General features: G+C 44.5%; 1 non-coding gene across 1 annotated transcript; it reads right to left on the bottom strand.

Annotated features, from left to right (window-relative positions):
- Nucleotides 1-13,681: 13,681 nt before the first annotated feature.
- TRNAR-CCU (transfer RNA arginine (anticodon CCU)) lies at nucleotides 13,682-13,753 on the bottom strand. The gene has a single exon. It is a non-coding gene; the product is annotated as a tRNA-Arg (tRNA).
- Between the last annotated feature and the right edge of the window lie 1,696 nt (nucleotides 13,754-15,449).

Raw genomic sequence — 15,449 nt, forward strand, 5'->3', positions numbered from 1 at the left:
GCTCCTAATTCATCCCTCCTCCCCCACATTTCATAACCATAGGTTTGAGTCTGGTCCTACTTTGCAAGTAAGTTCATTCTGGATCATTTGTCAGATTCCACGTGTCGCTGACATCATATGATTTTCGTCGTTCTCTGTCTCGCTTGACTTAGTACGAGTATCTCTAGGTCCATCCATGTTGCTGCAGATGGCATAACCGGGTGGTTACGAAAATGATGCATACTATTAAAATGATCAGAAACTGAAAATGTAAAGAAGTGAAAGTGACTCGGTGTCGTATCGCCTGGAGAGGACTACTGTCGGCAGTTAATGGTGTAACTGACAGAATTTACAGACTGTCTGTCTGGGTGACTCTCCATTCATGCTGTTTGGTAGTGTGTTTTATTTGTATAATAACATCCAGGATTATTTTCGTGTAAACAGGTTAAAATATATTAATATATGTAATATACATTATAATTTATAATATATACAGTTATAAACTATAATATCTATCTTAAAAGTCATAATATTTTATTGTATTTATCTATTGTTGAATATTGAGTTTGTTTCCACCTTTTACTATTAATATTATAAACAATACTGAAATGGATGTCCTGGTTCCATTATTTCTTTATGGCTTCCCTGGTGGCTCAGATGATAAAGAATCTGCTTGCAGTGAAGGAGACCTAGATTCGATCACTGGGTCAAGAAGATTCCCTGAAGAAGGGCATGGCAACCCACTCCAGTATTCTTGCCTGGAGAATTCCAAGGACAGAGGAGCCTGGTGGGTTGCAGTCCATGGGGTTGCAGAGTCAGACATGACCGAGTGACTAACACTTTCACTTCCTCTCCAATCGTTTGGTCAAAGATGTTGATGCAGTAATGGCTTCTGTCCGATGTTGCCTGATTACCATCTCAAGAGACTGCGATTTTGTATTTCCTCTAACCACATAAAAAGGGTCTCCTTGTCCCTGTAGTCTAATCAGTATGAGCTTTATGGTCTTTGATAGTTGTCAGGTTGGTGGTTAAAGATGGTATCTCATTATTTTATCTTTAACTGATCGTTAACTTGAACATCTTTTGATATTTTCCATGATTATTTCTTTTCCATTTGAATTTGCATGTTTCAATCAAGTAAAGGATGAAGTGGTGTCAACAGATGTCCCTTCTGAATGACACTTTGATGTCCAAGATCCTACTACGGTTGGTGGAGGTGGGGAAACAGGATGAGGAAACCACTTCCTAGCTCATCGGGAACTTGGTTGAGCTCTGCACCTGATCAGCCAAGTCTTCTTCCAAATGACAATTAGACCCTGGATTGTCTTGGCTCTGATTTGGCATTTCCTGGAGATGCGGTTTTTATTAACGGTAATACTTGCTTAGCTCCATCTGGCCTTCTGAGAAGGGTTTCATGGGACTTACTAGGCCAAAATCTAGGATGCTAGGTTCTAGGTAAGACTGCCCAAAGCACAGCTCCAGTTACTGCAGGAAAAGAAGACTGGGCAGCAGTGACTTGTCTAAGGTCGTGTGTCTGGCTGGACAAAACCCATGCCTAGATCCCAGATTTTCCTTCTCTTTCTCCTATGTTACGGGATTTCACCTTGGAATCATCTACTTTCATAGTTATTATCTCAAACTCTGTTCTTAACCTCAATCTCTCCCACATCACGTTCATTCATTCAACGCTCATTCATTAATTCAACACTTGTTCATCACTCACTCATTCAATAACACTGAGCACATACCTACCTGTGCCTGGCCATGTTCCTGCAGGGTTTGAATCCAAGCTTCTTACTTCCTGATCCTGATACCTACCCCCTAGACCTCATTTTCTTCCTCTCTAGAGTGGGCATGAGTTTAAGAGTCTCGTGCCTGCCTTAAAGAATTTTGTGAAAATCAAACTCTGTGATGAGGGAAGGTGCCTTGCACATTCAGGATCAAAGCCAGCTTTTGTTTTTGAGAAGAATGATCTTGGCTACCTCGTGGAAGAACCCGATGACCTTACAAATCTCCCTGAGGGCAGGGTGCCTCCGCTTGCCTGCTCCTGCAAGAGTGAACCCCTTCCCATGGGGGTCCTGATGAACAGGGTTACACACAGTGGTCTCCAAGACCCTCCAGCTACCACATTCTTCAGTCCTAGGAGATCTGGCCTCTGGTCTAAGTTGAGGCTTAGGGGCTTCCAAGTTCAAGTTCCGGTTCAGGAGACGCTTCTGCAGGGCTATGGATATGGCTTGTTGTTTTCTTCCAGGCTGCACAGTAAAATCTGAGAGTAGCCGAGCAGCCAAGTTTGACTCTTAAATAGGTTATACAGCTTCTCTTTCTCCCTCTGCCATCCCCAGTCTCACTTCTCCCTCTAGTCCCAGGAGCCCACCCACCTGAAAATCAAAAGACAAGCTCCCTGCAATTTCGGGAGATTTGTTCTGATTGGAGACTGCAGAAGAGGCAGGGTATCTGGGGTTTTGGAATAAAATTTCTTCTTCTGCCGACAACAGATCGTGTCTAATCAAAACTCTTAATTAAAAAAAAAAACTCAGGTACTTAATTTGATTTGCTTATTTGCATAATATCAGAGCACAAAAGAAATCTGCTCCACAGGCCACGTTTCTGCCGCAGGCCAAGTGCTGGTCCCTTGTGATCTGCCCCGTTGATCAGGGCTGGCTTTGGGGGTGACAGAGGGTTCCCTCCAATCAGTGCCGTTCAGCTGCTGGGGGTGGGCTCACGGGAAGGCCCGCTCCATAAGTGAGAAGTTTCTGGAAATGTCTTGGTAGGAAAAAAACTTTTGTTCCACATTTCCACTGCTGGTGTAAAATGCCGGATTCCCTGAAAGTGGACCCCTTCTGCTTGTGGTATGAATGGAATGCGATGTCTGGGGCTTTAGGGCATGAGCTTGATGGAGAAAGGCAGGGCTGGGTGGTGAGGAGAGGGCACTGCAAACAAGCCGTCACCTTTCACATCCTCTCCAGCCATCGGTGGCGTTTTCACTTCTGTTGGTCTATCTAACTGTCCTCATTGGAACGCCGTATGCGTGTCTAAGGACAAGTGTTCACAACAGATTAGTCTTAAGAGCTGAAAGGAGTAGAAAGTTCCACTTGAACAGTACTGACTTCAAGCATCTGAGCCGAGTCCCACAGGGACTTTCTCTGCCGCCTGGACGTCAGGTCAGACATCCGGGCGATGTACTGGAGGACCAGCAGGGGGCGCCCCAGAGTCAGGAGGAGGGCCAGGCAGGCCGCTTTCAGCCCCGACCAGAGCCGGGGAACTCCGGGAAAACTTCACTGCTGCCAAGAGAGCAGCTTTAAGAATCTGCACAGCTCTTTTGCATCACATATTCAGCTCTCTTCAGAAATGAGGTAAAATCAGGCTATCGGAACTTTGAGCAAATGTTTGTGTCCATTTTATTATTAAAAATTGTGTTCGATAAGCCTATTTTTCCCCCTCAAATGGTGTAAGTGATTGCTTAGAAAAGCTCTATTTCACGTCTTTTAGTTTTGAATTATTCTCTTATCTGTAATAAAGCACCAGTCAAGCCCAGAATTAGTATTCTGGAAGAAAGGGCTTAATGAGCTAAAACATTTCTATCTGGGGTAGGAGAGCATCTTATCTTGCTTAAGTGTTTTAGAAGGAATTTGCAAGGCAAAAGGCAGAATATTTGGTGTGACTAAGTGGGAAAAAAAAAAAAAACGTTGGCCTCTTCTCTTTTCCCGGGTGCATAATAAGCCAGTTCACACAGCAATGCCTTCCTGTACAGTGAAGTTCAACCTGGAGCGCTTGATACAGAACTTGGGCTGTTCATTTCAGGTGCGCTGGGATATTTCATTAGCAAGAGTTAAGGAAGAACATAGCTTTCTTTTTTTCTAGTTACATTTCTGGAATCGGATGCGCTACCATATATCATTGTCTGCAGCAGGCGACTTTGGAAATAGCTGACTATTAACAACTTAATTGCCCTTGAATATACAATGCACACTTGTATGGAGTGTTCATGGCGAAGACTGCCAACAGACAGTGAAATTAGAAAAAATGCCCTCTTGGGTTACATCTGTACTGAAGTTTTAAAGAAGGAATAAAAGAAGATGTGTCTGTTAATGGAAGTTTTAGCAGGAGTTTAACTACTGTCACTCCATTTCAGGCACCTACTTGGGCTCTCGCTCTTTGTTAAAGGCTAGTGAATATCTAGTGTTTGGATAAACAGGTACTCTGAGTAGAATGTTGGTCCTCCATATACATAGTTGGCCCATTATCTGTTGGTCCACTGACTCTTTTGAATTATAGATGTAGGAAAGAGCTTTAGAGTGTAACATCTGAGTAATGGTTTCATTAGAAAGGATGTTCATTATATGCATTTTGTAAAGTTCTGAGAATTATGCCTGGGTTTAAAAATCTGTACATATAGCAAGACCTCAGTTACATAACAATTGAAAGCAAGTATCCGGAATGATGCAAGTTGGGAATTTGAACAACCAGATATGTGAGGTCCATTTATATCCTCAGAACCTCCTGTTTATAGTGGGATACGTAAATGCAAACATTTTCATTTGGGTAAACTATTAAACAAGTTAATTTAGAAGGCTGGTCAGTGTGCAGATTTTGACAAAAGTATTAAGTGAGATTACTGTTGTACTTAGGCTGTTAAATGGTAATGGTGTTGGCCAAGGACAGTTATGGAGGCTAACACAAATTAATATTATAATTTTAATAAGTTAAAAAGGACACAGAAAATGAGCAAAAGGAAGAATGGCTTGAGCCAGGAGCCAGTTGAACTAGAGAAGATTTCAACGGCTGAGTTGACCATTCGTTTTGTAGAAAGAAATCCTTGTTATGCTTTAATTTTTTTTCTAAATTAGTATACAATAAAATCGATTTTTTGTGTATATACATCTATGAACTTTAACACGTTGTTTAGATTCCTGTAACCAGCACTACAATCAAGATTCAGAACAGTTCCATTACCCTCTGAAGCCACTCCCGGCAGTTCCAGAAGTCTCTCTTCTTCCTCTTTTAATCCTGGAAACCGTGAACCTGTTCTCCAGCCCATCGGTTGTGTCTTTCTCTAAAAGACAAGTAAATGGAGTCAAGCAGTAAGTAACTTTTTGAGATTGACTTCTTTCACTCAGCAAAGTGCCTTTAAGAGTCATCCAGGATGTTCTGTACACTAGTAATTTTTCTTGTTTATGTTTGATTAGTAACTGGGCTTCCCTGGTGGCTCAGATGGTAAAGAATCTGCCTGCAGTACAGGAGACCTGGGCTCAACCCCTCGGTCGGGAAGATCCCCTGGAGAAGGGAATGGCAACCCACTCCATTCTTGCCTGGAGAATGCCATGGACAGAGGAGCCTCCAGTGACTGACTGACTGTATGACTGTATGACGGCGTGACTCACCAGGATAAACTCCACTTGGCATGTTATTTATTTTGCATCTTGCTGGATTGGATTTGATGATATTTTGTTGAAGACGTTTACTTCTATGTCCATAATGGATATTAATCTGTAGTTTTGTTTTCTTGTGTTGTCTTTGTTTGGTTCAGTTCTTGGGGTAGTTGACCTTATAAAACTCTGTTGAGGATCATTCTCTTGTCTTCTGTTTTCTGGGATTCTGTAGAATTGGTTTTACTTCTTCTTTAAATGTTTGACTGAGATTACCAGTGAAGTCATCTGTGTTTGGAGATTTCTTGTGAGTAAAGTTTTAAATGACAAAAATTAAAATTATTTAAATTTATAGAACTATTCAGCTTTTCTATTTCTTCTTGGGTACATTTTGGCAGTTGGTAGGTTTTGCGAATTGAGTCTTTCCATCTAAATTGTTGGGTTTTTGTGAATAGAATTATTCTTAGTTTTCATTCATTATCCTTTCAATATTGCCAACTCTGCCTATAATAATATCTTCTGTTTCATTCATGGTATTAATAATTTGAAACGTCTCTCTCTCTTTTGAGATCAGGTTTGAAATTTATCATTTCTACTGATGTTAAAAAAAGCCTTTTTGCTTCATTGATTATTTTCCTATTATTTTCCTCTTTACAATTTCACTTATTTCCATTCTTATTTTTCAGTTCAGTCGCTCAGTCGTGTCCGACTCTTTGCGACCCCATGAATCACAGCATGCCAGGCCTCCCTGTCCATCACCAACTCCCACAGTTCACTCAAACTCATGTCCATCGAGTCGGTGATGCCATCCAGCCATCTCATTCTCTGTCGTCCCCTTCTCCTCCCGCCCCCAATCCTTCCCAGCATCAGAGTCTTTTCCAGTGAGTCAACTCGTCGCATGATGTGGCCAAAGGTTTGGAGTTTCAGCTTTAGCATCAGTCCTTCCAATGAACACCCAGGACTGATCTCCTTTAGAATGGACTGGTTGGATCTCCTTGCAGTCCAAAGGACTCTTAAGAGTCTTCTCCAGCACCACAGTTCAAAAGTTGAACGGTTCTATGAAGACCTACAAGACCTTTTAGAACTAACACCCAAAAAAGATGTCCTTTTCATTATAGGGGACTGGAACGCAAAAGTAGGAAGTCAGGAAACACCTGGAGTAACAGGCAAATTTGGCGTTGGAGCACGAAATGAAGCAGGGCAAAGGCTAATAGAGTTTTGCCAAGAGAACGCACTGGTCATAGCAAACACCCTCTTCCAACAACACAAGAGAAGACTCTACACATGGACATCACCAGATGGTCAACACCGAAATCAGATTGATTATATTCTTTGCAGCCAAAGATGGAGAAGCTCTATAAACAGGAGCTGACTGTGCCTCAGATCACGAACTCCTTATTGCCAAATTCAGACTTAAATTGAAGAAAGTAGGGAAAACCACTAGACCATTCAGATATGACCTAAATCAAATCCCTTATGATTATACAGTGGAAGTGAGAAATAGATTTAAGGGACTAGATCTGATAGAGTGCCTGATGAACTCTGGACGGAGGTTTGTGACACTGTACAGGAGACAGGGACCAAGACCATCCCCATGGAAAAGAAATGCAAAAAAGCAAAATGGCTGTCTCAGGAGGCCTTACAAATTCTTATTTTTAGTATTTTTATTTATTATTTCCTTTCTCTGCTTGTTTGGATTTATTTTACTTATCATTTTTCTAGTTTTTTTAAAAAGTTAAAGCTTAAGTTAATAATCTGATACCTTTTACATTTTCTAATATGAGCATTTCATGTTATAGATTTCCCTTAGATCCACTCCTTTATGTTACATAAAGAGGGTAAGTGGTAATGTCAAGTCATTTCCAAGAATGAAATTACAAGCTGTTTTTCCCCAGCCAATACAATTAAAATAAAACCCCTCAAACTGTGCGCCTACAGGTTAGGCTAGAGAGGGTCCAAGTATGTCAGATGTGGGTGCTTTGTATCCGCATTTCTGTGGCGCGGTGGTTACCCCGAGTGATGAAGAAAAGGTTGACTAATAACCTGTGGGTTCTGTTTGCTGTGTCATGGAATCAATTGCCAATGCAGTTGAGGATGCTCTCTACAGAGTGTCCGTCTGGCTACTCCCTTCATTGTTCATAAGCTCTCATTGCGAGGTGACTGGTACGCGCCACGCTTCAGTCAGAAAACACGTCAGACCCGTTAGAGGGTCCCCCAAGAGGACTCGTCTGTGAGGCCTTCTCTGAAAACACAGTGCAAACTGCACGTAAGTTCTCACTTCAGTACTGCTTTTAAGAGGATCCGGTGCGGCAGGCGGCCGCCGGGCTCTTACTCACCCTCCCCGGGTGGTTTTCTCCTGCGTCCTCCTTGCTCGGCCCTTGGCTTCTCTCAGCTCCACGTCGGTTCCTGGGAGCCGTGCGGCCCTCAGCGTGTCGCCCCTGGGCCTCAGTCACCGCGCCGCCCCCGGGCCTCAGTCCCCGCGCCGGCCCCCGGGCCTCATCCCGCGCGCTGGACCCCGGGCCTCATCCCGCGCGCTGGCCCCCGGGCCTCAGTCACCGCACCGGCTCCCGGGCCTCAGTCAGCCCCCCGGCCCCCGGGTCTCACTCGGCGCATCGCCCCCGGGCCTCATCCCGCGCACCGGCCCCCGGGCCTCATCCCGCGCACCGGCCCCCGGGCCTCAGTCACCGCGCCGGTCCCCGGGCCTCACTCAGCGCCCAGGCCCCGGGGCCTTATCCCGCGCGCCGCCCCCGGGCTCCCCTGAGCGCTGGAAGCCCAGCGGTGGCTGCCGACGCCGGCCCCTCGGCGTGCGGGAGCCCTAAACTGTTTATTGTGGGGAGATGCACACAGCGTGCACGCCGCCGTTTCGGCCATTTTAAGGCGGCGTCAGCGGCACGTTCACGTTCGTGCGGCCATCGCCGCGCCTCTCTCTCCAGAGCTGTCCCGACTCAAACCCTCCGCCCTTCAAACACGAACAGCCATTCCGCTCTGCACCCGCCGTCCTGCTTCCTGGCTGTGCCAGCCCGTCTCCGCTGAGTGCTCCCTAGAGCGGGCTCACAGAGCACGTGTTCTTCTACACTAGCTTATTTTACCCGGCATCACGTTTTCAAGGCTCATCCATGTTGTCGCCTGGGTCAGAATTTCCTGCTTTTACAACTTTCCCATTTTATTTTTTTCTGCTAAAAATCCAATATCTACTTTATTTTTAGTATTTATTGACGTATAATTAACTTGGGGCTTCCCTGGTGGCTCAGCTGGTAAAGAATCCGCCTGCAATGCGGGAGCCCTGGGTTTGATCCCTGGGTTGGGAAGATCCCCTGGAGAAGGGAAAGGCTACCCACTCCAGGATTCTGGACTGGATAGTCCCTGGGTTGCAAAGAGTCGGACACGACTGAGCACCTTTCACTTTCACAGTTAACTTACAATGTGTTAATTTCTTCTGTATAGCAAAGTGATTCAGTTATACATATATAAATTATGATATTCTTTACTGTTATCATTTATCAAAGCATATTGAATATAGTCCTGTGTTATACAGTAGGACCTGTTGTTCATCCATTCTATATATAAAGGCTTACATTGGCTAACCCCAAATTCCCGCTCTTCTCCTCCCAACCCTCTCCCCTTGGCAACCACAAGTCTGTTGTCTATGTCTATGAGTCTATTTCTCTACAAGATTTAGGTTCAATTATGTAATACTTTAAATTCATATACAAATGACATCATATAGTATTCATCTTTCTCACTTCAGGTGGTTTGACAATCTCTAATTGCATCCATTCCTTCCTTCTGTTTTTATGACTTGCTAGTATTCTATGGGGTTTTCTTGGTGGCTCAGATAGTAAAGAATCTTCAGGAGGAGGGCAGGAGGAGAAGGCGGTGACAGAGGATGAGATGGTTGGATGGCATCACCGACTCAATGGACATGAGTTTGGGCAAACTCCAGGAAATAGTGAAGGACAGGGAAGACTGGTGTGCTGCAGTCCATGGCGCTGCTGAGAGTCAGACATGACTGAGCGACTCAACAAAAACAGTATTCCATTGTTTTCACATGCTGCGTTGTATTTGTTCGTTTGTCTGTTGTTTCCTTTCTAGCTCATTTGGCAGCGAGGCATTCTGAGTTTCTTTTCAGCTGATGGATATGGAGCAGGGAACTGCTTCTGTAGTCATTAAGCTATTAGAAGATCTTGGATCTAACTTATTGGATTACTAATCATGCTTTTACAGCTCATTTTTTCTATGGCACAGAGTCGCACTTCTCTCTCTGGATGGCAGGCGCCATACTGGAATCTCTTGGGGAATTTTTCCAAGTGTTACTTCTTCGTCTTTCTTCCAAGCTTCTTTCTACCAGAAGATAAGGAAAATAAGTGGGTTTTCAGTCTTAGCTGTGTTGGGTGAAACTTCTTTTTGAGAGCAATCACTGTAGACTCAGAAATGTCCCTGCAAGTGGTTTCTTGCATTAACCCTTGGAGTTATGATGAAAGAATATTTATCTTGGCCAGGAGTATTTAAGCTTGTCATTCTTTAAATTTCTGTATTCACTCTCTGGGGATTCATTAGTTTTCTTAATACTTTTTTTCAGTGCACTTTGCCTACTTTCTCTCATGTGTTTCTCTTTGGATTGACTTGTTTCTTCAGGATGGAAATTACGTGGGTGATTTTGACCTGTCATTGGGTGCCACAGGAAAAAGGTCAGAGAAGGCTCCTGGCGTTGCAGGGTGGGACACACTGGAGCCTGACATCTGTAGATGGGGTGGGGGGCATTTCAGCTTGAGGAGACAGAAGTAGAAAAGGCTCAGGAGTCTGGAGGCATAGAACTGTCTAGGGTTGCCAGAAAGAGCAAGATGTGGAAGAGGAGAGAAACATACTCTTACTTCTAGAATTTCTTATTTTTCTCTGCCTTGAATATCTTCCGCACCTACTCAAAATCTTAGGTGAAAATCCTCCCCAAAACCTCTATCAAAGATTTTTCACCAACACTCTGTCATACCTCTAGGACATTCCACATGACTTTCTACAGGAATGAATCATTTTTCTCTTTTTCTCGTCAGCTGGGATGGGTAATTCCTGTCTTTCCTGAAAAGTCTGTGAAGTCCTCAGGCTTTTTTTGCTCTCAGATTCTCCAGATTCTATCGAAGGGTTCAACACTGTGATAGTCTGAAAAGACACAATCCTTAACTGACTGATGGACAAAGCCATCAGAGAACAATTTCAGGTGTGAACGTGAACATCACTCAGTCGTGTCCGACTCTTTGCAACCCCATGGACTATATTATACATCCACGGAATTCTTTAGGTCAGAACACTGGAGTGGGTAGCCTTTCCCTTCTCCAGGGGATCCTCCCAACCCAGGGATCGAACCCAGGTTTCAGACATCTAGCCATTGAAAAGGATCTTGCAGATGAATGTTTGATGAAACAGTGTCTGTGGAAAAACAGAACCATCATGTGATGCAGAGTATTGAATTTTGTAACCATCTATTTACCTTCTGTAATTGGAAGGCATCTTTGCCAAAATGTTAGCAGTTGCTACCTTCCATGGACGTTCTAGATGATTTTACTTTATATTTTCGGGTTTTGCTCAATGATCTGTGCTCCTTGGTCCATAATAGACAGTGTTTCATGACTGTTTTTGTCTGTCTGTTGTGGAGTAGAGGCTTGGACCTGAGTTGGTGTTTGTTGAATGAATAAGTGAGTGACTAATATAGAATGATGAAAATAGACCATTCAGGGCTTAAAAATCTCTGAGGGCTTTACAATTAATAAGACAATGTGGAAGGCCATTACAGCTTGTAAAATAGTATACAAAATGAATGTGTTACAATTATTATAATTGTGGAAAGACCTCCAGGCCCCCTCTAGTCCTTAGGGCACTCCTCTTGCTGGCTAGATGAGCTCCTTTCCAGCTTTCCCTTAGGACCACCCCTTTCTGGGAGTTTGGGGTTAGGTAACCCGAGCTCATGTTTAACTCAGATTTATTTTACTTCAAGTTGTCCCCTTTTAGAGTTAATTTAGCAACACGCATGCCCTTTCTCAAGATTTTTATCAGGTGGTGGTGAACTTTTAATGAATATAATAGAAAACATTTCCCCATCCTAGAAAACGGAGGGAGTTTGAAATGCATTTTGACCTCATCAACTTCTTTCATCTGGTCTGTGTAATCAGTTTTTATAAAAAGCACATGGCTGCCTGGCTATATCTTGATAAAGAACAGTTTTTGTGTTCTATTTTAAAAAATTCAGAGAACTGGTTTCAATCTTGAGAGATAATGGGAGTGCAGTGGAGGGTGATGGGCGGTCTGTCCACACTGTGCCCCAGCATCAGGACTGGTGAGCTGAGCTGAGTACAGCTCTCAGCCCTCCTTACGGGTGCTGTCGGGGGGAATCTCCACCTTGTCCCCACAAGGGCTTCACAGACATGCACACAAAGTGTCTTCTGGACAGATGACAGGCAACAACAGCCTGTAATGTGAAGGAAGACAGACATCTGTTCTCATCAGTATCTGCTAAGGGGATACAGAAATGGTTCTTACAGTGTTTTCAAAGTTTTTCTAATGAGAAGTTTAAAGGTAATGAGCCTTCCTCCCAACCAATCCTTAGAGTTCCGACTCTGTGGACTTTACTTCGATCATAACTATTTTTGCAACAAATGTTTATCATATATCCACTAGGTACCAGCCCTGTGCTAAGTGCTTAGAATACATCTGTGAACAAAATGGTCAAAGGATGATTTCCTCCTGTAGCCAGCATGGTGCTCAGATGATCGAGGACTGAGAAAAGACAGCTGGAGGACGTGTTAGAAGGTGATGGTGTTATAGAAAGAAGGAAAAGTTGAGTCCAGCAAGGTCAAGGGCACCAGGATGAAGGGGGCGGGGCTAGTGTATATAGGACAGTTGGGATGAACCCTATTGGGTGGGGGAGATGGAAGCAAGAAAACCTAACAAAACAACTAAACAGCCCAACTGTGTGACAGGCAAAATACTGAGATTGATGTTCTTGTCCCCAGTCTGTGAGGATGATCAGGCTGGGCAGTATGAGGTCTGATGGCTGGTACCCAGTTCCAACACAAGCATCACTACATGGTACCCTGTTTATTCCCAAGCTCCCCCGACCCGGTTCTTCAATCCCCACTCATTCCTCCCAGAATCTCCCCTTGGCCTTGTGTTCTGAAACACTCACCTCTTGCTTTTCTGTCTCTCTGTCCATTTCCTCTTAACTCTCTGGGGTTTCTTTCCATCACTTGAGTCTTTGCACTTTGCTGTTGTCTGGGGTTCCATTTGCTCTGCTCTCTTATCTCCTGGACGATCTCACCTGCTCGGTGGCTTCTACAACCACTGGTGAGCTGGTGGTGCTCTCTGAGCTGTGATTTCCTCACCTCCAGTCCCTTCCACTTGGCTACCTTGGCAAGTCCAAAACTGAGCTCATCCAGCCTGTCTCCCCTTGGGAATTTTCTATTTTGGTAAATGATATATGATGCTTTCAAACTGGAGAAGTGCTGGAGAAGACTCTTGAGAGTCCCTTGGACAGCAAGAAGATCAACCCAGTCAATCCTAAAGGAAATCAACCCTGAATTTTCATCAAAAGGACTGATGCTGAAGCTCCAATCCTTTGACCACCTGATGCAAAGAGCTGACTCATTGGGAAAGACCCCAGTGCTTGGAAAGATTGAAGGCAAAAGCAGAAGGGGACGACAGAGCATGAGATGGTTAGACAGCATCAGTGACTTAGTGGACATGAATCTGAGCAAACTGCAGGAGATAGTGGAGGATAGAGGAGCCTGGTGTGCTGCAGTCCATGGGGTTGCAAAGAGTCGGACATGACTGAGTGACTGAACGACATATATATATTTAGCTTAAAAAGTAACACCTATGTTCAGCCCATTTAATACTTTTGTCAAACGTTATTTTAATAGCTTCATAATAGCCCCCCATGTATCTAACCACCCATAATTGATCTCCCAGTCCCCTATTGCTGAGCATTTGTGTCGTTTCTGAATCTTTACTCTCACAAGCAACTGTACAATAAACATCCTCATTCAGTATTTGCATCTTTGTGTTTCCTTGACCCGGGATTGGCTCATCAATAGAATCAAGTTTGAGCTGATTTAGCATTCCCTTTGGATAAATTCCCAGAAGGCAGTCTGGTGACTCAAAGGATACGAAGAATTTGAAGATGTTGGTGATTGCTTGTTGCCCTTCAGAAGTGTGAAGTGAAGTGAACTCGCTCAGTCGTGACCGACTCTTTGCGACCCCATGGACTGTAGCCTACCAGACTTCCCCGTCCATGGGATTCTCCAGGCAAGAATACTGGAGTGGGTTACCATTTCCTTCTCCAGGGGATCTTCCCGACCCAGGGATCGAACCTGGGTCTCCTGCATAGGAGGCAGACGCTTTAACCTCTGAGCCACCAGGGAAGCCCGGGGATAGTCAAATGTATTTCCACTGCGAATGAATGATGCTTTTTCAGTTATTATGAGCTTCCAAATCTGTCACGTTTCTTGGGTTACAAGTCGGGGTGGACATGGTTTCATGTATTCATTGGTTGGGTGTGTTCTTTTATGACCTGCTTGTTCACGTCTTTTGTCCACTTTTCTTTTGTGGTGCTTTCCATTTTTGACTTTTTAAAAAAGGATTTGTTCTAATTGAGACTTTTGATTGCAAGTGACAGCATCCGACTTGAGTTAGGACAGGTGAGCTTGGGGATACCAGACCACCTGACCTGCCTCTTGAGGAACCTGTATGCAGGTCAGGAAGCAACAGTCAGAACTGTACATGGAACAACAGACTGGTTCCAGATAGGAAAAGGAGTATGTCAAGGTTGTATATTGTCACCCTGCTTATTTAACTTATATGCAGAGTACATCATGAGGAACGCTGGGCTGGAAGAAGCACAAGCTGGAATCAAGATTCCTGGGAGAAATATCAATAACCTCAGATACGCAGATGACACCACCCTTATGGCAGAAAGTGAAGAGGAACTAAAAAGCCTCTTGAGGAAAGTGAGAGGAGAGTGAAAAGGTTGGCTTGAAGCTCAACATTCAGAAAACAAAGATCATGGTATCTGGTCCATCACTTCATGGGAAATAGATGGGAAAACAGTGGAAACAGTGTCAGACTTTATTTTTGGGGGCTCCAAAATCACTGCAGATGCTGATTGCAGCCATGAAATTAAAAGACGCTTACTCCTTGGAAGGAAAATTATGACCAACATAGATAGTATATTAAAAAGCAGAGACATTACTTTGCCAACTAAGGTCCGTCTAGTCAAGGCTATGGTTTTTCCAGTGGTCATGTATGGATGTGAGAGTTGAACTGTGAAGAAAGCTGATCGCCGAAGAATTGATGCTTTTGAACTGTGGTGCTGGAGAAGACTCTTGAGAGTCCCTTGGACTGCAAGGAGATCCAACCAGTCCATTCTAAAGGAGATCAGTCCTGGGTGTTCATTGGAAGGACTGCTCTAAAGCTGAAACTGCAATCCTTTGGCCACCTCATGTGACGAGTTGACTCATTGGAAAAGACTCTGATGCTGGGAAGGATTGGGGACGGGAGGAGAAGGGGACGACAAAGATTGAGATGGCTGGATGGCATCACCGACTTGATGGACGTGAGTTTGAGTGAACTCCGGGAGTTGGTGATGGACAGGGAGGCCTGGCGTGCTGTGATTCATGGGGTCGCAAAGAGTCGGACACGACTGAGCGACTGAACTGAACTGAACTGAACTGAGCTTGGAGTCCACCGCAAGAAGGCAGTGTCGCCGAAGAAGAGGGAGAGAGGCACCGGGCTTCCTTTGACCCGGGAAAGGGAGCCGAGTGTCGGAACCCATGACAGCTCAGTCTTGTAGCCTCCTGGCCTCACTGCTCGGTGGTCTCTTGATGCTGCCCCATCCTCCTGTCACAAAGGGCTTTGTCTGCCTTCTCACCTTGCTAGTGACCCAGCATGGTGACCAGGCCACATCCCCCCTCTATGACCTTTTCAGCTGCATCACCTTCAAAGCTCCCTGTGTCTTTAGAGATGGGATGCGACTAGCCTAGCTCTTCCTTGAGCCCAGCCGCCCAAGGGACAGCCAATGGCTGGACTCTCTCCACGTCACACATCCATCTTTGGCTCCAT

The sequence above is a fragment of the Moschus berezovskii genome, chromosome 12 (assembly GCF_049115385.1).
Source record: "Moschus berezovskii isolate FMDL1 chromosome 12, NW_MosBer_1.0, whole genome shotgun sequence".
NCBI lineage: Eukaryota > Metazoa > Chordata > Mammalia > Artiodactyla > Moschidae > Moschus > Moschus berezovskii.